This window comes from Acyrthosiphon pisum, chromosome X (assembly GCF_005508785.2).
Source record: "Acyrthosiphon pisum isolate AL4f chromosome X, pea_aphid_22Mar2018_4r6ur, whole genome shotgun sequence".
NCBI classification, from domain to species: Eukaryota; Metazoa; Arthropoda; class Insecta; order Hemiptera; family Aphididae; genus Acyrthosiphon; species Acyrthosiphon pisum.
The window spans coordinates 129,727,262-129,750,231 of NC_042493.1; the positions used below are offsets into that span (position 1 = coordinate 129,727,262).

Here is a 22,970-nt window from a genome sequence, read left to right on the forward strand (position 1 = left end):
ACTGTACAGCAGAGCGACATCCACTTACCCACCTTTTTTTACTTGTAAACAAAATATATACATCAGCAGGGAATCCCGCAGAGAATTACCTCTCTAGGTGCAAATTACTTTTTCTTTTTAAATCTAAGATTTGGAAATTGAAAACAAGATTCCTTATAAGTTTTTGCTTACCTTTATCAAAAAAAAATATTAGAATTTATTTTAATCAAAATAACACCACGTTAGAAGCCATTGAAATTACATATTTTCACCCCTCGCACACTGGACTATTGTGACCTTCGAATATAAAACGTGGTACGACAATATAATGTCGCCTGCACTCATGGTTAGGAATGTTTCTTTTGTCCTATAACAACAAAACGGGCACCGGCTTCATTATAAAATATATCTGTGTCTTTGGTGTGTGTGTGTGTGTGTGTGTGTGGGTGGGTATGCCGGCGAGGGTTGTTGCAATAAACTATAATGTACATATATAATATATATTTATATATATGACTGCGCCTTATTGAGTGTTCTTTGTACGACGTATATTGGAAATATTTGTGAGGACGTATATATTATATATATATATGTTTTTTTTTTTGGGTACAGGCTTTCACTTCTCTTCTGGGGAATTCAAACAACTATTATTTAATAAATGGCTTTTAAAATAATTCTGTCGACCCGTCTGTCCCCGCTGTAGGTCCATATTATCGATGCGACTCCGAACGAGACTTCATTTATTACACTATTATATTATATTATCATGGTCACATCTCTTACCATATGGTGCTGTCTCCAGTCGATAATCTTTAAATTTAAAAAAAAAACACGAACGTCCGAACGTACATAACATTACAATTTACAATACTAACATGCCTTTATGATATATTATATTATACGTATTCTAGTGTGCATGTGTGGCGCACGTTGCAGCTGGGTGGGACAAAAGAATACTCACATTATTATGTTTTATAATTGAAGGGCCCGAAACATTTGTGGGGGTTACAACCCCAAAGCACTCCCCTGTTTACATCACTGATTTACGAAACGAATAATGCAAAAACTGATCACATAATATCAACATGTGTTAATATATTTTGTTACACTCTATAGTCTTTTTTTTTTTTTTTTTTTGGTAATGCACCACTACATGGGAGACGCACGTTTATCACATTACTTGACCCCCATGCAGTATCGTTTATTTATAGTTTACATCGTTTATTCCGGCTCGCATGAATCGCAGTTTGTACATGCAAATGTACATACCGAGGGCTCCATGATGCCTTACACAGTTTACGTTTATTTTAAATTTTTTCATTATTTACACTCTATAGTCTATTATAGACAATATCACTTTACAAAACCAATTCGATTAATTAAATCGTTAATCGATTACAATACCAAATACCAATTATATTATAATAATATAATATAGGTATAATACAATTGTATTATTTTAAAACTATGGAACAAAATTATTTGTGATGTTTTGACATTTTCATAATAATATTATACATTAAAGTGATTTTTAAGTACATAATATTACCTATAGACTATGGAAATTTTTACTAAAATAAGTACCAAATATTCGATAAACTGTATAAAAAAAAAATCCACCGCCCGAATTTAAACAATATAATATACCCATGCCTATATTATATATTATATAATACAATATACATACGTAGTTCGTATATACAGGGTGATTAACCAAGAATATCGCCCCATTTTTTCTTTAATAATGAATTTATTCAAATTCTGATTTTGAGAATTTTTAGATATACTCATAGACTATATTTTCAGATTCTTGAATTTTTTGTACTACTTAAGGATTATTATATTATATTTGGGCTATTTTTACAAATTATTAATGTTGATAGATTAATATTAATGACTACAATTTTCAAATCACCATAGCCTCCATTTCCATATTATTATTATATTATATCAACATGTGTTAATATATTTTGTTACACTCTATAGTCTATTAGAGACTATACCACTTTACAAAACTAATTCGATTAATTAAATCGTTAATCGATTACAATACCAAATACCAATTATACTATAATAATATAATATATAATACAATTCTATTATCTAAAAACTATAGAACAAAATTATATTTGACGTCTTAACATTTTAATATTAACATGATTAATTAAGGCGATGGGGTTTTCAAATAAAAATAAATTTTAAGTACATATTACCTTTATACAGAGACGTGCCGTTAAGATTTGGCACTCAGTGCAAAACTACAAATATTCGCTCCCTATTTTATTTAGGTATTAATATGTATTTTATTCCCATTTAATTGAATTTTTTTTTATAACGTATTTGGAACATTGATTTGACAAAAAACTAAAGCTGATTGCAATTGTAATTATTAAACAAAATAGTTAGGTATAATAAATAAAAAAATAAAAAAATAAATATAAATCTCAAATTTATCATTTTATATAACTTAGAACATATTATTTTGTATGATAGTCAACGTTTACCATTGCATTTAAAATATTTAAAACAGTTGCTTTTTGTAACTCTGGTAGAATTATTGCTTTTGCTTGATATTTGAAAAATTCGATTTCGTTAATAATTATTATTTCCGGGTCAATATTTTCGTATTTGATTTCGGTAATTTAGAATTTGATTGCTAAATCAGCTGCACATTTTTTTTTGGGATTGTATTCCACGTTTTTTTTATTAAACTATTGGTTTTGATAACACATCTTAAAATAATAATTTAAATTTAAATCTTAAAAGTAATATTTTAAAATGATATAAAAAATGTGTTGTTTGGTGGAAAATGATGACAATACCTAAAAATTACAAACTATTAGTAGATAATAATAATATACCTACAGTCAACGCATAGATAATAAAGATATGGACAGAATATAATGGTCTTCGGGGCGGTCTTCGAGGCAAATAATTTAGGCCAAATAAAGTATACCTATATCGAGTATCAACAATACATATAAAGGAGCCTCAATTGCCTTCCCCTCCGGGAACGCGGTCTCAGATATATTTGACGTAAGTGTGGCCTATACATATCTCTATTATCTATGAGTCAACGCCAATGACAACCCGTAATCTATATTTTATTTTTTTATTATTGAAGTATATTTATATTAGAGTAACTGTCAACAACTGCTTTTTCTGTTTTCACAGTATTTTTGTATTTATTAAACGTGTGCATGTGTTTTATTAACATTTCAGCTTTCAATATGACGCGTTGTGTAGCCTAATCAAAATTAAAATCTTGAGGGTTACGTTTTCAAAATATGCTTAAAGCATTTTTAACTGTATATCATATTGGCTTGCGACGTTAAAATAACGAATCATGTTAAAAGTTATACCTAACGATCAAAGGTTGTTTCGACAGTTGGTTAAACACAAGAATTTAATAATATGAAGTTTATAATTACGTTGTCATAACAACAATATTTTGACAAAAGAGAGGGTTACGAAATTTGCCCTTTTTACCATCGATATTATACTTCAAACCCATTACCGTGGTCCTTTTATCCTTAGAACGCGTAGTTGTCTACTCAAAACTACCCTTACTAACATCAAAAATATCCCCTGTATAATTTATACTGTTGAAAAGGGGTGTTCTCATTTGAAAACCAGATGTTTGTATCCACACAGGAATTTTCTTAAGTTGTGTGTATAAAAATCCTATATCGACGAACTGCATTATTGGAGAAAAAAAGAGGGTGAATCACGAAGGGTGAATCGCACTTATATATATATATATATATATGTGTGTGTGTGTGTGTGTGTGTGTGTGTGAATATATACGTATAATTCGTGTCCAGAAGTGTGTGTGAGCAGGTGGTCGTGCGGTGATGTTCCCACCGCACATGCACGGGGCATAAGCATATATATTTATACAGAGTGACCCATTTAACGTAATACACTTATTATACGAAAAGTAAATGGTTAAACGATAAAGTGTCCTGCGTTAAATGGATCACTCTGTATATATATATTCTATAGCTACAATTCATCCCCAGTGGTCCTCTCTGTAGTCTGTAGATTATGTGGAATGTCGGGGGGGGGGGGTGGTTAAAATTATCCCGCAGAGTTTTCGAAGAATACTGCCAGTGAACATAATGTTATGTACAATATAATATTATATTATAATATATATAAAACCGGGCCACGTGCATGCGATGCTGTAAATAATTGCTGCTCTCGAATATTCGAAATCGACAGATAAAATAATATTATAATAAATTATGTTGTACTCGCATGCCGGTTAAGGTTAGACCGTAACGAAACTACCCACCCACCAGTTAATAATTTACTCGGTATTTTAAACTGCACAAATAATTTTACAAAAAACAAAATCGTAAAATATCTTTACCCTCCTCGCCCACTCTACATTCCAAATACTATTGGCACAACGCATCGTATGCCTCGATAAAACGATATCTTATTTAATTTCATAAAGATTATTACGCGTGCGTTATCGACTATTAAGTATTGGATCTAATTTATCAATGAATTAGGATATAAATATTAAATTTATTCGGTTATTTAACACATAGGTACAGGCTGCCGGTACTGATTAATTAAAATAGGAACCAAGTGCACTATCCGTTTCGCGGTTACCTTATCTATTCAATACACGAACGCGGAAAAAAGTCACAGTAAAAAAAGTCTGTCAAAGTCAATTATATGAAAAAGTCTAAATTAATAAATAGTTACTATTATAGACTATAGTACCAATATAATTATTATAATAATTCAATTAATATTTTATTATATATAATACCTGCTACCGCCACGTACATTTGTTTGGTGTAAATTGCCGTCCTCGAGTATTCGAAATCGACAAATAAAATAATATTATAATAAATATGTTGTACTCGCATGTCGATTAGGTTAGACCGTAACGAAACATCCCACCCACCAGTTAATATTTTACTCAAGTATACACCTGTTACAAAAAAACAAATCGTAAAATATCTTTACCTTCATCGCCCACCCCACATCCCTCGATTTGCACATTCCAAATAATATTAGCATAAAATCGTATGCCTCGATAAAACCATATCTTATTAAATTTCATAAAAATGATTAGGTACGTGCGTTATCGACTATTGAGTTGGATCTAATTTATCAATGAATTAGGATAGAAATATTAAATTTATTTAGTTATTATTGACACATACAGTATTGATTAATTAAAATAGGAACCATGTACACGATCTGTTTCGGTTTCCTTATCTATTCAATAATATACGAATCACGGAAAAAAAAGGTGGATTAGTGTATGTCCCTCTGCTGTACAGTAGGTACAATTGAGTCACTGTAACGCAGGGATACCCAAACTTTTTTTATTCAAGTGCCACAAAAAAAAAACAAATGCTCTTAGCGGGCCAAAAGTTTATTAACACGTATAATTTTTAATTTTATGAAAATATAGGTATATAAATATGTTTACTTTACATTTCTTTTTATAAAATATTGTTTACTTTACAATATACTTAAATAAATATAAATATAATATAATATAAATAAATGTTTGAGGTAATTTTTTAAATCTTTATATTTTTTTTAAATGTATATTATAATTTACAACAAATTTATATTAGAATTTATATCTTTTATATTAAAAATTGAAAATAATTAAGTGCACTATTTAGAATGTTTAAGGCATTAAAACCATCAACAATCGATAATTATGATAATCAACCCAGACATAGCCAAGGGGGGGGGGGGGGTGTAACAGCCCCTACTTGCCCATCCCGGTGAACATCCTTGAAAACAAGCTACATTTTAAATTAATGTATAGCAGGCGTGGTTTCAGAAAATTTTAACAGAAGATGCTTAAAAACAATTTAGTTGATAAGTCTTATATTTTAGATTATGTAGGTAACTATTAATTTAAATTTACCACCCATAGCCCACCCTGAAAAAACGTCTGAAGCATAGAATATTATTCTGAAATTATAGTTTATTGACATCTGAGTTTAATTTAATTTAGGTACCATTAAATAATATTTATATAAGAAGATATTGATAGCCAGCATTTTAATATTCATGCCTATGAAATTTGGAAATTTAATGAATTTCTCATATTAGGCAGTTCATACTGAGACCTAAAAATTTAAAAAATAATTTTTTTTCATAGACATTTCATGTTAACATTTTGACAAAATTAAATATTTATACGAAGAATACCTAAGGATTTTAGTTATGTTTTAATTCAAAAATGTTTTCGTTGGAATTTTATACCTTCACCTATATTATTATATTTTATATATTATACACTGTGGTATTTATATTATATATTTATATACATCGATTGTTATCGGTTATCGCTAATGGCACGCTAATGGCACGCTAATGCCACGCTAATGGCACCCAGGCGAGTATTATTATTATAATAATATGATTATCTTTGCAAGCCCGGATTAAAAGGGGGGTGGGGTCCAGGAAGGGCACGGTCCCGGATCTCATTGATATTGGGGGCCCATTTTTATCCGCAAAAAAATTATTTCGTAATGCGTTGAACAGTTTTCAAACATATAAAACACGTAATTTTAGTAGGTAGTAATTTCTAAAATAAAAATGTTCTTTATTTTACATCATGAACAGTTACTAAATAATAATAAATATAAAATTGATATTCCATAATGAAGTTTATAAAATGGGAGTTGTGGACTACATCGTAGGTACGCATAGACATGATAGCCTTTATTATCTATGATTGACAATTGTACGTGGTAATATTATAGTATAAAATTAAACAATTTTATACACTCGTAAAAATGTAGGAATATAACTTTTTGAAGTTAAATTTGAAAGGGGGCCCACGTAGTGAATGGTGTCCCGGGGCATAATTTATCCTTAATCTGGGCTTGTCTGTTAGTGTTCGTAGCGTCGTTGGTGTTGCGTACTACTAAATATGTAATTATATTACATTATATTGTTGGTATAGCATTTTACGTGTTACTAAACTGCAAATATTACACACACACAACGACATATTCAAAAAATTTTGATTTATCTTATGCTAGGCGTTGCCATTGCCCACGGTTTAAGATTTTTTTTACCAGGTAGGTATGTTATATTCTTAAAAATATATGCTTACACTCCATAGTCTAGAATTATACAAATAACGTGTGATTAAAGAATCTACTTTACTATACTACCTACCTATACTATTCCACCTTAAAATTATGAAGATTATAATTTTATTCATCTTAAATTGTTTCGAAGGGTGAATCTGTCTTAAATTATTTTATGATTAATAATTGTGGTAACAAAGCGAAAAAAAATCAATGATTTAAATGTTCACCTCCTCTGTGACATGACCATTATAACGTTGTAAATAAATTGTAAATATTAATTATTATTGTATGAATGCGTTCATTATTCTAGGTAATATTCAAAAGTAAAAATAATAATAATTTAATATAAAAATAATATAAAAATAAAATAAATAAAAAAATAAATAAAAGCTAAAACAAAAACAGTTTTATCGACGACGTTGTCGATATTACGATAACGTAATAATTATAACATATTATCCATTATCGATATATTATAGTAATATTTAGCAATATAGGAGCCTTTATATTTAGCCTTTATAGGAAACGTTAATATATTTCATTCAAATATTTCTGATTTAATTTTTAAAAAAAAACTACGTTTATATAATGTCGAATATAAAGTCAAATAATAATTAAAATTAAAATCTAAAACCGATAGGTACCTCAGACCCCCAAAAATAGTACAATCACCATAATTTTTTTAACAAGTAATTTTACCTTAAGATTTCTCAAAAAGATGTTATACCTATGTGAATGCGGTTTTTTCATGTTGTACGTGGGCTTAAAGAATACAATTAATATGAAACAAATGTTGTATTTATCTTTAGTTCAGTCAGTTATTAATATTATGGAATTGTTTATTAGGGACAAGCATGTTGTCACCGCCGCGACAATACCTAGCGCCCGCGTTCCACCCACCGACCACCTCACACACACAACACAAATTATTGTATATTATTTATTTTTCTATGTTAATTGTGTCGTCCGTGAATTGTTATGTTATAATTTATATTATAAATACGATAAATGTAGATTAGCTATAATTATGCAATACGGTGACCGACGGTGGTTTGACACGGACGCAGCAGGTTTGTCGTCGACACTCGACGAGGCAGCTAGGTGGGGGACAGCTCGCACAGTGCTTATCAAGTAAATTATTGATTTATATTAACTGGAATGACCCGCCTCACCCCGCACCCGGCACCCCAAAAAGGGTGCGCGGGCGCGCGGCCACCAAACTAGTCTATTCCTAGAATAATGGAATTAATTCTGGAAATCAGATGTCTTTATAAAGTGCTCGATAGGTAATAATAAACATTGCGATGACGCTGGCACTGTGGCCCGTCTCCTGCGTAGTGCACATTGCTCAGAAATCTGCAAATCGATTACGATTACAGAGACTAAAAAAAAAAAATAGAGTGCTCACCACTTTAATCGGTACCTACCTGGTTACCTATATGAGAAAACATCAATTACGTAAAACAAGGCAAGACAAGTTGGCCAAACGAGAAGAAACATTCATTAAAACAATTTTTATAGTTTTGTTTTATTTCATGGAACATTACCCCTCCGCCCCGTGGAAGCACGCCAATGTACGGGGAGCTAGTATTGTAATGCCTAGGGGCGGAAAAATAGTAAGTCCGCCCCTGTGTGTGTGTGAGGTGGTCGGTGGGTGGAACGCGTGCGCTATTGTCGCGGCGGCGACACATGTAATTCCCATATGTTATTTCTTTAAAAAGTACCTACTATTTAACAAGTGTATCTAATTAAATTTATTTTTAAGATACCAAAGATTATAAGCAATAATTTTATCTATGACCTTTTAAACTTACTTAGTATTAAAAATGTATATTATAAGAATGTTCTAATTACCTTTTATAAGTTAGATAATTATATTAATCATATCACTCAAAACTATGTACAGGGTGTAACGGGACTATTTGACAAAAATAGCAACGTTTGTAATGGCAATTTGTTTAATAGTCGTGTTACACGTTATATAGTTACCTTACACGTTACAAAGAAAATATAAATATTAGTGTTCCCATTTTTTTTAAACAATTTGGTGTAAAAGAGCTCTTTATCTGTTGCAGTTAAACTACTATGTAGAATTCGAAAAATTAGTTTAAATTATTTCCACAGTATAAAATTCACTTGAATCGTTCTCAAATGATGTCAAATTACGTTTGTAATTAAATGTAAATCTATTTAGTTGTATCACAACTCAATTTGTAATTCCCCATCACAAGCTATTATGCTTATAGGGGAGTTGCAAATATTTTAATTATTTTTTTTTATATACATAAATTATGTTTATGATCTGTTTGTTGATTTGCTAAATAAATATTAAGGGGGCTAGAGCAACCATTTTTTTCCATACATTTAGCTCAAAAAGTGAAAGAAAATTAAACACAGTTCCAGTAGCACGATTTAAATTTTGAAAAGTAAATTTAGTTTGTATTTCTCTTTTCTAAGTTTGCTTGGAAGTGAATTCTTATATTGTTCATTTCGTCGCTAGGTATCTACAACTAAGTCAAGTCTAAGTTTATTTTGATAAAAATATAAACTTACTATATATTGTACTCATATATTGTAAGGTTTATATCAAATTTCTGCCATACAGCCGGAGCAAAAGTATTTTCTTCGTGTTAATTGACCTGTGAATGCGCATATGGGTGTTAAAACATTTTTAATAATTTTAGTACGATAAATATTACGAGAGTACAAAATAAATCGTAAATCCGGGAATTCAAATGTCTTCGCGAAAAATGAGATAACGGATTACACGCACTGTTCATTTACTTCTCACAACATTGACACAGCCAAAATGTACGTCATGTAATATTAAATGCCTAAACACACTCCTTAAAACATGGTATGCTCCAGTCCCTATTATTATAATAGATATTATATCCTCTTAAAATAAATCGGAAGTCACGTAGAATATGGCGACACCTGTGAGTATACCTCGGAATTGCTACGCGATGATCGTATCGATTCGTAGTGGTTTGCGGTATTCCGCACAAACATTGAACACGTAGGTAACACGTTATGTAACAACAGTATCTGGGTTTTATCGTTGTTTTTTACGATATTTTAATTTTTAAGTGAGTTACGAGAATTTTCAAATATTAATATTATTTATTATTTTAAATAATGATAATGAACACTTAGAAATTAAAATATCGTAAAAAACCAACGAGAGTAAGATGTTATTTCGGGGGATCAGTTTCCCGAGACCCACGACCCCCCCGGTTAGTGTCTGTGGGGCATTAGGAAAATATTTGGGCTAAGGAAATTCAGGTATAACGACCTGTCGCCTAACCTATAGCGCGGTATAATGGGCGAATGTAAGTTCCTACACAATAGTTGCAGGTACCTACAAAAAATACATACGTTAGTTCCTACACGATAGAAAAAGGTACATATGTAAGTTCCTACATGATAGAAAACCAGGTACGTATGTTAATGCGTAAACGGCGGAAAAAAATTAAAAATGTATATACGCAATTAAATATGTAAATATGAATTTTCAAAAATATATATACGATGATTAAAAAATATAATAAAAATCGTATACCTAGCGTATTTTCACAAATAAATACAATATAATATTATGATTAAAAAATATAATGTATATTACAGGGCCTTGCACCCGAATTAACCCGAACCCCTAACACCCCTATAATACACCCTTAAAAAAATCAAACACCCGAAACCCATATAACCCGAATGATTCTGTTTTCAAAACACCCGTCTTAACCAAAACCCGTATAAATCATTCGAGTTAACCCGAAACCCGAATAATTTTGTTTATTACAACCTCTTCATGTAATATATCATTTTGTATGTTTTTCTTGAGATGAGTTCGATTCTTTAGTTAGTTGTTTAATAATAATAATCAATTGTAAACAATTTTACAATCAATCACAGGTAAATTCAATAATTATTTTCTTTAAAATATAATCCAATAAAATCTTTTTATACCTAATATGCATATAACAGTGGCGGATATATCCAAGTTCTGAGGGGGGGGGGGGTGAAATTTCAAATCCACATAGATAATGATGTTTAACCCCCATCGTTTTATTTTGAAATATTTAACTATAATCGGTACAAAAATATAAATAACAACACTTTTTTCAATATAAATATTTTTTTTAAATTTGAAAAATAAAATATTTACAATATAAAATTTTTATTTCGGTTTTTCATTTTTGCAAACATGTCAATGACATTATCAATGTTAATGTCTATGTCTCTATGCACATGCAACATAGCCAAACTACTGAGACGTTCATTTCCCATTTGGGAACGTAACCATCAAGATTTTCAAGAAGAAAAATGCGTTACGTATCGATAGGGAACAGTTACGTACCACCTCGTATCGAGTAAGTCTGAGTCCGTAAGTCTGTAAGTCTGAGTCCGATACGAGTCGGTACGTATCGCTTGTATATTTTACGTGTAACTTCTTGAACGCTCAAAATTGATCCGATACGTATCGATACGTATTATTTTCTTTCTTGAAAATCTTGATACTCTATGGGGCATCAGGCACTTGTCCCCCCCCCTCCCGATATCCGCCACTGGCATATAATATAATTTATTACTGTATTAGTAGGTATATAAAATAAATCCAAATATAGCCAATAGCAATAAAAAATATAAACATGGTCTCAACAAAACTGAATAAGGTATTGACAGCCGTGGCCAAAATATAAAATACTAGTAACTAATAAATAATAATACCTACTTAGTATTATTTACCACCAACTTCCCATTCGGTATTATTATCACTTTATAACTGTCTATACCTAAATTAGTAACGAATATCGTTATTCTTGACTATTTACCAGTTTTCCAAAAATCGCGAAATCATAATTTATATTTTATTTTATTTCTCTACGCTTCAACACCCCTATGACCTACATATATTTTAAACATTTTATTATATTCGTCAACTTCGCAATTGGTAAATTGCATGTTTGTAATTTGTATCACTCTATGACGCACCTCTCACGCATTTTTGATGCTGTTATTATTAATAATAGAGGGGGGGAGGTCATCAAAAGTTATGTTTTTTCCAGACTACTCAACACCCGTATTAACCAATATTAACCCGAATTATAGTGGTTTTGAAAACCCGAATGTTTGTCTAAACTTTTTATTCCGGTGTTTGAACACCCGAATACATCCAGTACCCGAAACCCGAAACCCGAATAAATGATTCGGGTGCTAAGCCTTGTTTTGTACAGACATAGATTATACCTCTGGGCAAAAGATTGGTTAATTTAAAAATGGTGAATTAGAGGTCCAACCTGTGGAGGGGATCAAATAACAGTGAATTAGAGATTTACGATGTAAATTGTTGTTTATTTTAGTACAGAATGTCTCAAGTTCGAATCACGATTTTGGTGGAACAATTTTTCGTATTGTTTTTACATTGTTTTTTTTTTTTATTTTATTTTAATCATCATAATATATTTATTTGTGAAAATTCGTATACACATATTTAATTGTGTGTATACGAATTTAATTTAGGAACTAACGTATGTAATTGTTTACCTGCTACTCTCGTGTATAGGAACTTACTATTCCTCAGCCTAATACCTAGACACTTAAATACCCAAATATACCACCAATGTTCGCAGTGATCACCTGGGCTCATATAAACTCCACCACAAGTAGGGACCTTTTTTTTTAAATTTTTTAGCATAAAAATCTGCCTGAAAAGAAACCAGGTAAGAATTGGGTTCATGTTAGCTCCACCAGTGAAGAAAATCAACTAATAGTATAAAATAAATATAATATTATTATTACAAAAAAATATCGTAATTTTTATAATAATAATCATCTTTATTCAATAACAGTTAGGTATGCGTATATTATGCCAAATAATATATTTTATAACTCAAAAATAAAAATAATAATATTATCCGAACAAACCATAATAATGGTATACAATTAATAATTATTATTGTACCTATTACGTCAAAAGCGATGATTGTGTTGATTTTACAATGATATATTATGTGAAATTTTAAAAATTATTTTATTTATAAATTTTTTTAATATGTTATGTTTGTAATCAGTATATTAGAGCAAAAAAAAAAATAAGTAGGTAAAATTGGAAGATATGTGTGCAAATATGCACACAAAACTAGGAAACAGGCATTAAAATCTATTAAAAAATACATGCAAAAATTATATGCACGAAAAACCCGCAAATAATAATTATATTACCTCTTGCAGTAAAAGTGCTTAGATATTCAACTTTAAGAGATAGGGATGTGAATCTACTTGGGACGTAAAGAAAATCAAAATTAAAAATTCAAGTATTTTTTAAAATAACCGGGAAAAACAAAATAATAAAACGATTTCTCATCATACGATTTTTTTTTTCTGTCGTAATTCAAAACGAATACCCAACCGAAATTACTTGACATTTTCACCAAATGTTAATATTATAATAATTTGCTTTACTCAGTTTTATAACTCAAAATATTTTGACTCTTTTTGAGCTTTTTATATTTAATTATTTATATTTATATGAAAATTTTGATTTATTTTTCTTGTTTTAATCATAACTGTCGGTAAAAAATGTTTTGCCATGTCAAAAAGCTTAAAAATTCGGGGTAAGTAGTGATGATTGGTAGCTAGCGAGCAAATTTAATCGCTCAGTGCAATTGGACAGGTCACAGACGCGCGACTTTGTTCGCCAACAACTAGTGAGTATAAGTTCGCTCAGTGTAATGGACGCTTAAACGGATGAAAACAAATCAAAATATTTAGACAATTTTATCGTGTATAGAAAATTCAAATATAAACAACCAGTGAAAATGTCATGTTTTAGAGTGACACCAAAAACCAAAATCGATTTTGTGGAAAACATTTCAAATTTATTAATTTAACTCGGGCCTGTGTAAAAACCGGCCGGTCGCAGGTAGACCGCACCCGACAGCGGCGGTACAACGCGTTTGCCGGTAGACCGCATGATATAATGACGGCCAATTATAACCTTGGAACTAGGTCCGACCAACAAAATATTCTGACTGCACCGTTGTACCTACTTGACTCGTTGAAATGTATAGATTTCCGGAAAAAAAATGTCCAAAAATCGTTTAACCGCATTGTCTATAACATGTAGATTCGTGGAACAATCTGCGTAGGCGTAAAATACACGAAAAATCCCCAACTTCAAAATGTTATAATGTCGGAACTAAGTCCAACCCACAAATTCTGATTGTACCATTATCGTGCATTGTTTCAATATAATATTTGCGCAATATCCAATTTGCAATACTGATTGGTGTTTATTACGAATAATATTAGTTATACAGCTACCACAGGGGACTTCGGTTTTTATTTGTCGTTTCTATAGAATAAACTATATTAGATTGCGTCAATAAATAATAAATACATAAATACGAATCGCCAATTAAAAAAGTCATTGTGGGGTGACACATCTCACCCTCTCACGCCCCCGTCATTACACATTTACACCGCCGGATGGAGGCGTGTCCCGATATTTGAAGCACACGATAACATAAAAATATCAAGCGACGGGGACGAGACGTGCTATCTGCGCAAACGTGACACGCGAACACTCGTCGCGTATTTATGCTGATAACCGCACTCTCCCTGGGAATCCAAGAGTGATAACCGGTGATACAAGCGTTAAATACGTAACGAGTGTACTCTCGCGCGCGCGCAGATGAAGCGTCTCCGCCAGCGACTAGTCGTCCAACTCCGTCGGCAGTCGTCGCTAGTGTACACGGTAGGTCGTAGTGCGTCATACCGTGTCACTGTGATCTAAGGTGTGGGTCGACTGGTGCGGGTAGTTTTTCCCGAGAATTTTCCGAGAGTTTTCCCGGCCGGCCAGTCAGCCCCCGTGAAAACCTTCTGTAAAAACTCGCATTGTAATCACGGAGGACGACCTTAACGCGGTCCGCGACGTTATTGATCGTCTCCGAACGGCGACGGACGTCGAACGAGTAACTACAACCATATCACATTTTGTATATTATATTATGTTTGTATTCGATACTTTGCACGACATTTCAGACGTTTGGATTGCTGCCGACTGGGCCGCGACTCTGCGAGGCACCTACCCTAATAGAAGTTCATGTCAGCTAGTCTGTGTCCGTCCGTCCGTCAACGGTTGCTGCTTACCGATGCGCAGTTACGATTGTTGGTACGTATTTATTTGCTGTCCGTATAGTCGGGCGCTGTACGTGAATTGTATATTGTGGAATTATAGTTTCGTTGCTTTAAACACGTTTAGAAACCGGGAATTCATCACGCTCGCGGAGTGAGCTTTCAGGACTTGTTGTATCGACGAGCCCGCCGATGGAATCTGGATTCGGGAACAAACGCTCACGCGAATGACAATGCAAATAGAACGTAAGAGTTTAATGTTTTGTATTAGTTATGCCCCCAACACCTTTCCTTCTAACGCCGTTAGAATCGTACGCTGCCGTACACCAACGTTTATACCGTTTAAGCTTTAAGAATATTATCTATACCGTCCGAATATATATAATTGTGTATCCTTGTCTTTGGTCGAGTCGTGACAGCCGTAGTAACGCATTCAACAGAAATGCAAATACCCATTTAGAAAACGCGCCCGTAGTTTGTGACTCATAAGGTATTTTTATAAACGTATTCCTTCACAAATGTAAGGAACAGTCTGTGGGACTACAGATTACAACGTTGAACTCAAGTAGGAATGATACTATATTATGATACATTTATAATATACTATATTATAGATAGTAGGCGATTACCTACCTTACTAACTTGATATCAACGTTACGAGCACCAGAGTAATCAATATATTGTTTATATACGCGCTTGTAGCCATAAATTGTTTTCACCTAACTATTTACACATAAATATGATACATACAATAATTGTGTAAATTCTAGGAGACTAGGACGACTCAAGGAGGAGCCAGAATTAAGTTTGTGATTAGAAAATATGAATCATATGCTGTTTTCATTGTAACAACTAACAAGATTCATGTTCATAGTTGCAGCTCGACAGAATATTGCATAATTAAAATGAATGTGTTAACAATACCTTAACAGTTCTAAGAAATAGGTAGTTCATTGTTAGTAATATTACAGCTAATGTAAGCAGTGGCGCAACCAGGATTCATTTTTCGGGGGGGGGGGGGGGGGGGGGTTGTAGATAGTAGATTTGGAAAAAAGAAATTATTTTTAAAGATATTTGTTGAGGAAAGGGGGTAAGATTAAGTTAGGTTTATGAGTAAAATATTTAAACTACAAATTAGACGGTTTAACTTATATTTATAAATAATGCACGTTGGGAAATAATTTAGGCTCATTGAATATTTAAATAATATACTTTATTCATAGTTCATAAATTAGAGTCTAATAATATAATAGTTTACAGTTTAAGATTAATTCGTCGTGTAGAGTGCTTTGCCATTTCATCTAGTACCAAATCTGGTTTAACTTCGATATTAAGTTTTAATTAATAATAATTATTATTACAATTTAAAACTTTTAACTTAATACGTTACAAAATTCAAAATTCTAATTTATATTGAAACATTAATCTTTTCATGCACACATATTGTGATACCACGAGTGATACCACAAAAAAAGTTTTATCAGTATTCAGTATTATACAATCGAATCGAATATCGAGAACCGTAGTTGCAAGGAAATTCATGTTATATCATTGTTATCTATAATAATACAAACAAATCACGGTTGTAGCATAGAATATTAAAATATCAAATATCAATCAGCTGTTTCGCGTGTGCAAGATCAACAATTTTTTTTCTACGATTATAAAAACATCAAAAAAATTTCGGGGGGGGGGGGGTCACAACCCCCAAACCCCCCCCTTAGTTGCGCCACTGAATGTAAGCATTATGTGTTGAATTAGTAGCAATCAAAATTATTATAAAATAATAACCAGAAACATGTTTAAATCAAATTTTGGATAATAGTGTAATAAATTAAATTCATGCAACCATATGAAGATATTGTTGGGATTTATCTGAAAACCTTATGAATTTGTAAATTTCAACAATATTTATGTTTATTATTGTTTTCAGTAACAGTATGTTTGTATTTTAAGAGGACGTAACACGGTTCTTGATGGTAAGAAAATTATCTGTGTTTGTACGTTGGTTTTTTTTTCGATAATTCAGTCTTAAGTGAGTTATGAGCATTTTTAATTTACGGTATATTATATACACATAACTTGCTAAAAAATTGAACTATCGTAAAAAAAACTAACATACAAACACAGTTAATATTCTTACCATCAAGTCACTCTAATTTTTAAACTAACAAAGCTACACGTGTTCTGCTGAGTGTGAATTTGCTATGTTGCGCACTTGTAAGATGGAGACAACAAATAGCAGTGTTACTTCCTCTTAATTGTTCAAAAGTCTAAAATTCTGTTATGTTTTCACAAATATTATTAGATAGCTGGCACGTAGCCAGGAGATGTGTTTTGGGTGTTAAAACGCCCAGGGGCCTCAAGTTGTATTAAAGTATTAAATTAAAACATCCCCTCCCCCCTTTAAAATATCCTAGATTCGCGTCTGCTAGTCAGGTTAAACAGTATAATGTCATTGTAGATTAAATGTATTAAATTAAAATATTTTACATTATAATATAGGTACATAGTATTCTTATATTAATTTTATGACAGATTAAATTAAACATAATTTATAATAATACTTAAGCTCTTAAAAAAATAAACAATTCATGATTCTGATAACATTTTATACTATGTTAGTACACATATTAAACACTTTTTAGTAATTTTTAACGAAAACAAAATTAAAAACAACAGGAATAATGGTACCTTGATTGGCTCGATTATTTGTTGAGTTTTTAAGAAACAATGTAGCACAGGCTAATTCATTTAAAATTATGTGTTTGTATAAAAAACTTATTTTATAATCACTCGTTTTTGTACTCCTTATAGTATAAAAATGTACGGGTAATACACCTAATAACAAACTCAACTCATTCACAAGATTTAATGCATCAATGCCTCTATGTTCTGGTAATATTATAATAGTATTTATATTGTAACTGTGTAGAACTAAAAACTAAATTTTTATACAAATTATTTACTATACCTTAATATGTGTTATGTCCTTATATTCAGACAATGAAAACAATTAATCTATGTAGTAGATTGTACTATGATTGTGCTTAGAGTATATTCAATTATTTGCCAATAATGTAGTAAAATTGTATATTATTACAAATGAGAACTTTGTTATAACTTATAAATTATAATTAAAGACCGGATTTATTTAAATTTTAAATTGTAAAATATGCAAAAAAACATGCATTAAAAAGTAAAAATATATAATAAAAAAAATGCAAAACATAGTAAAATTTCAATTTTTATTAAATTTTATATTTTATTTTAATTTTGCAGTGTTAATTATTTATTTATTTTATTAAATTTTTTATAAACAAAAAGTAAAATGTATAATATAGCACTAATATGCAGTATAAAACAGTAATTTGTTAAATTTAAATTTAATTTTTAATCATTCATAGATTGCAAACCAAGTAAATAACGTTTTAATAATATGACAAAGTTAATTCTTTGCAACGTAAAATATTTTTGTGTTCAGCGCCTTTTTGGACGTACGGTGTTTATGTGTATGCTTTTTTGTTAAAATATGCAGATCCTGCACTGACGTTGGAATATGCAAAAATATTCAGTATACAATTTTGATATTTAATTAATCAAGTAATGATTAATGGACAATCACTTATTGCGTGTATATGATGTTGAAAATAGCAAAATATACATTTTACGCAAAATCCTGTCTTTAATTATAATATTCATTGTAGTCACACATATAGGTTAGGGTTTCTGTAATATACACTTATTATTCCAAGCTGGTAGGTAATTATGCTAAAAAGATTTATTTTTATAATTGCATTAGCTATATTTTAGTAATTTACATGTTTTACACGTAGACTGCGTATGTCTTTTTGCTGATTTCACCCAGTGCTTATGATAAAAGTAAAAACAAAATAAATTTTAAAAAAAATAAAGAAACTGCTCATAACGACGTATGTAAACATCTTTAAAAACATGCGTTTAATCTGCGCTAAATAATTATAAAATAATATTCAGCCACGCGTAGGGAATTTTAATCCATTTATTTTAAATCTATATTAGAGGCCATTTGGCGTCAAACGCGTTGCTGAATGATACTTATGACGCCAATTGGCGTCAGTACGCAGTCAACGTTAACTTCACTTAGCTTATTAATATTAAAAAATACTTATTGTGCACTGTAATAGCATACAATTAAAATTTAACAAGTATAAAAAAACAAGTTAATGTAGATTGATTAAATCCTAATATTATGGATCTGAATTATTATAATTTATAACAGATGACTAAAAAATAAAAATTTAATTTTGTCCTTTTAATGATTTTTCTTAAATACCAATTTCCTTTAAATATTAGCAAAAAATCAAAAGAAACACTTAAATTTTTAATAAATTTGTATGCATTTTAGTGAATTAGATAAATAAGTATAGGTACTATTGATGGAGGTTGGTCTATTAAATTAATCTTTTTTTTTTTGCAATCAAATATAATATTGTTTATTAATAATATTATTATTTACAATTATTTAATATTTAATGTTTGTATTTAATTCTTTCTTTCTTATCGTTCCCAGGTTTTATATAGATGCTTTTTTATTTTCCTTTTATACTCCATTGATTGGCCTACTTGTATAGCCGCATTCTGTCGCATTTGCTAATTAAAACTAATAATAAATTTAATGTATATAATTAAAATACCATGTAATTACTAATTTGTTTTTGATCATTATATTATTATTTTATTTGCATTTCTAGCTATTATGAGTATTAAATTAATAAGGTAGTTAATAATCATTATATTTTTCTCTATATTACACCTATCCTACTAGCTTGATTAAAAATATGTACATAATATGTTAAACAAATGTTAACATCATTTTCCAATACCTAAATCAAATTAAAGTTTATACACTTGAAACAAATTATTTTATATTAGTATAACTGTATAAGTGTTTAATGTTGTTCACTGTATGGCAAGCGTTATTATTGGTTAATGGTGTTTATATCAAATTCAACATTTTATATTTCAGAACCGATTTTATTTATGATAATTTAATAATTAATTTTTGTTTATATTATTATTGTTATTAAAATTACAATAGTAAATTTTATTTTTAATAATAATTAAACATTTACAATATTTAAAAATGTATTTAGATAATTATTTATTTTCACAGGATAGAGATCCATGATATTTGCTGACATCAGCCGCACAACTGGTACACTTTTTGGTCTTGCACTTCATTTTACACTGATATCATTGGTAACTTTGCATGCCCATAAAACTGTTTTGTCATGTTGCTTCTATAAATTGTGTGTGCGTGTGTCGTGTGGGGAAGGAGAAATAATAATATTACTATTGTATGTAATAATAATATTATAATCCCATATTATCATAATATGTAATTATATTTCTTAAATTTTAAATTAATATAAATACTAAAAACAACAACTGCTCGGCACTCTAATTTATCATTGATTTCAGTTATGGTGGTTATGTACTATTGTCTATTGTATTAACTTTTGTAAAGTGTATTATAATTTAATTTGTTTGGTGTCTTACCATTTGTTTTTGAATATGAACAAATATGGAAATATATAAATGGGTGGTACGCCAAGACAGAGTTTCAAAAAAAAATGTAATTACTATAGGCTGCTTGAGATCCATAAAATATTTCAAATATGTTTAAAAAAAACTCATGAAATTTGGACCATTAATCAAGCAATAATAAATAACATATCATAACTTATAATATTATTGTTTAAATTATTTCTTCTCTTAAATTAATAAGAACTCATCTACACCTAACAATGGGAAATTAATGTCCAAGTTATTGCTAGTCATTGCAGTAGTTGAAATTTATATTTTATGTACCTACTTAAAATATATTTAGATGAGAAATAAATAGATATCAAAAGTCGATATATTTTCAGAAATGAAAAGAATAATATATCATGCACTACCTATTTGCTTAAAAATATTTTTTTTACTTTAATTAAAATATTCCTAAGCTTACAATTTTTTAACTTGTATCTTGATACAATATTTTTAATATGTCTTTATATTGGTAATTTGTAAATTATGTTGTTAGTTAATAAAAATAAAGGGTTTAATTGTAAAGATTAGACTAAAAATAGCGGGTAAGTGGGTGTCACTGCTATACAGTTGGTTGCAAGTAGGTCACTGTGATGTATGGTGTTAAATTTTAAGTCAATGATATATTACCGCTGTATGTGAAAAGCAATAAAATTCTGAGACAAGACAGTTTGTCAGCCTAGGATATTTTATATTATATTCATATTGTTATTATTAACTCATTAGCAATGTGTGTTGCCATATGGCAACATAGATTTTTAACAATCATTTTTGAGGTATAACATAACATACGTTTTCAACAAAATGTTGGTTAAAATTGTAAATGACATGTAAAATTCTCAATTTTTTCTAACTTGAATATAGTAACCATACCTAAATAGTAATATTTTTAGCCATGTTTATGCTTACGCTATTGTTTAATATAAAATAATGATAATTCATTGTATGGGCAAATAGCAAAATAATTTAATAATTACTTTAATATGACTAATATGAGGGAGATCAATCAATGTAGGTAGGTGAAAAAAAAATGTTAACAATTTATTATTAATGATCAATTATCAATTTGATAAAACTTAACATCACATAGTTTCAGTTTAGGATAACATTTTATACATTAAACTTGATCTGTTTTTAAGATACCTACTCTCCAACAAGACTAACTAGTATATCCATGCGCATGTGCAGTGGTGTCGGAAAAGAAATACTTCCCCCCTACTACATTAAAATTAAAGGGTATACAACCGTAAATAAATTAAATTTATATGTTTACGTATTTAAAATTGGTCTCATTTTCATCAATGTATAAATGTGCGTACCTAATAAATAATATTATTATTATCGATTTATTATTTATTATTATAACATAATACAAAATGAACATATTGAGTAACTTTTATTTATATATTGTTACGTTAGAATATAACTTAAAGTATAAACTATAAAGTAGATACATTTTTTTATATTTAATTAATTTATATTAATATATTGTTATATTAGTTGAATATTACTTCAGGTATAAAGTTATGTTTTGTTTCAATATATAAATGCATAAGTATAATGTATTTATATTTTTATTATACTATAATTATATCAATACATTTATATAATTCTTATAATATACTACCTATATCAACATTAAAATAATGAAATATTAAGAAAGGTTTTCTGTTATAAATCACAAATAAATATAAGTATAATAGTTGTTAGGTGTTGAACGTTTTACCCCTCTCGTGAAAAATAGTTCCTGCGCCACTGAGTATGTGTATTGGCCGTAGGGTGGTAGTCGGTATAATAATAATAAGTCAATAAGTAGATATCAAGAGCTAACAATATCAAAATTAACTCATTGCCAATGCACTAAGCTGACTACTGAGTGATATTAGATATAAAACTATAGAAAATATCATAATCGTATTAAAATATTAAGGCGGGTACAAAACTAAAATATTAAGACTGCATGACAGCCAATTTACCATAATATCACAAATTTATAATTTAAATTTAGAGCCCCTAAATTGAACGTCCCAGGTGAATTTCTCCGCCTTTCCGCCCTGGCCACGACCTATGTATTTTTAATATTTTTAAACTGATTTTGTATCAATGTTTGAAGAGCTTTTTATTTAATTTTTAAGCTATTTGACACAAAAAATAAAATCCTATTGACATTTATTGAAAAAAAAATTA

The 22,970-nt window shown here is 29.8% G+C and overlaps 1 long non-coding RNA gene across 2 annotated transcripts; it reads left to right on the top strand.

Moving 5' to 3' along the window:
* Nucleotides 1–14,809: 14,809 nt before the first annotated feature.
* LOC107884758 lies at nucleotides 14,810–20,525 on the top strand. Of its 2 annotated transcripts, none has more exons than XR_003840281.1 (4): nucleotides 14,810–15,046; nucleotides 15,117–15,246; nucleotides 15,337–15,455; nucleotides 20,365–20,525. It is a non-coding gene; the product is annotated as an uncharacterized LOC107884758 (long non-coding RNA). The 2 variants fall into 2 exon arrangements; XR_001680107.2 differs by lacking the exon at nucleotides 20,365–20,525 and adding an exon at nucleotides 15,980–17,123.
* The last annotated feature ends 2,445 nt before the right edge of the window (nucleotides 20,526–22,970 follow it).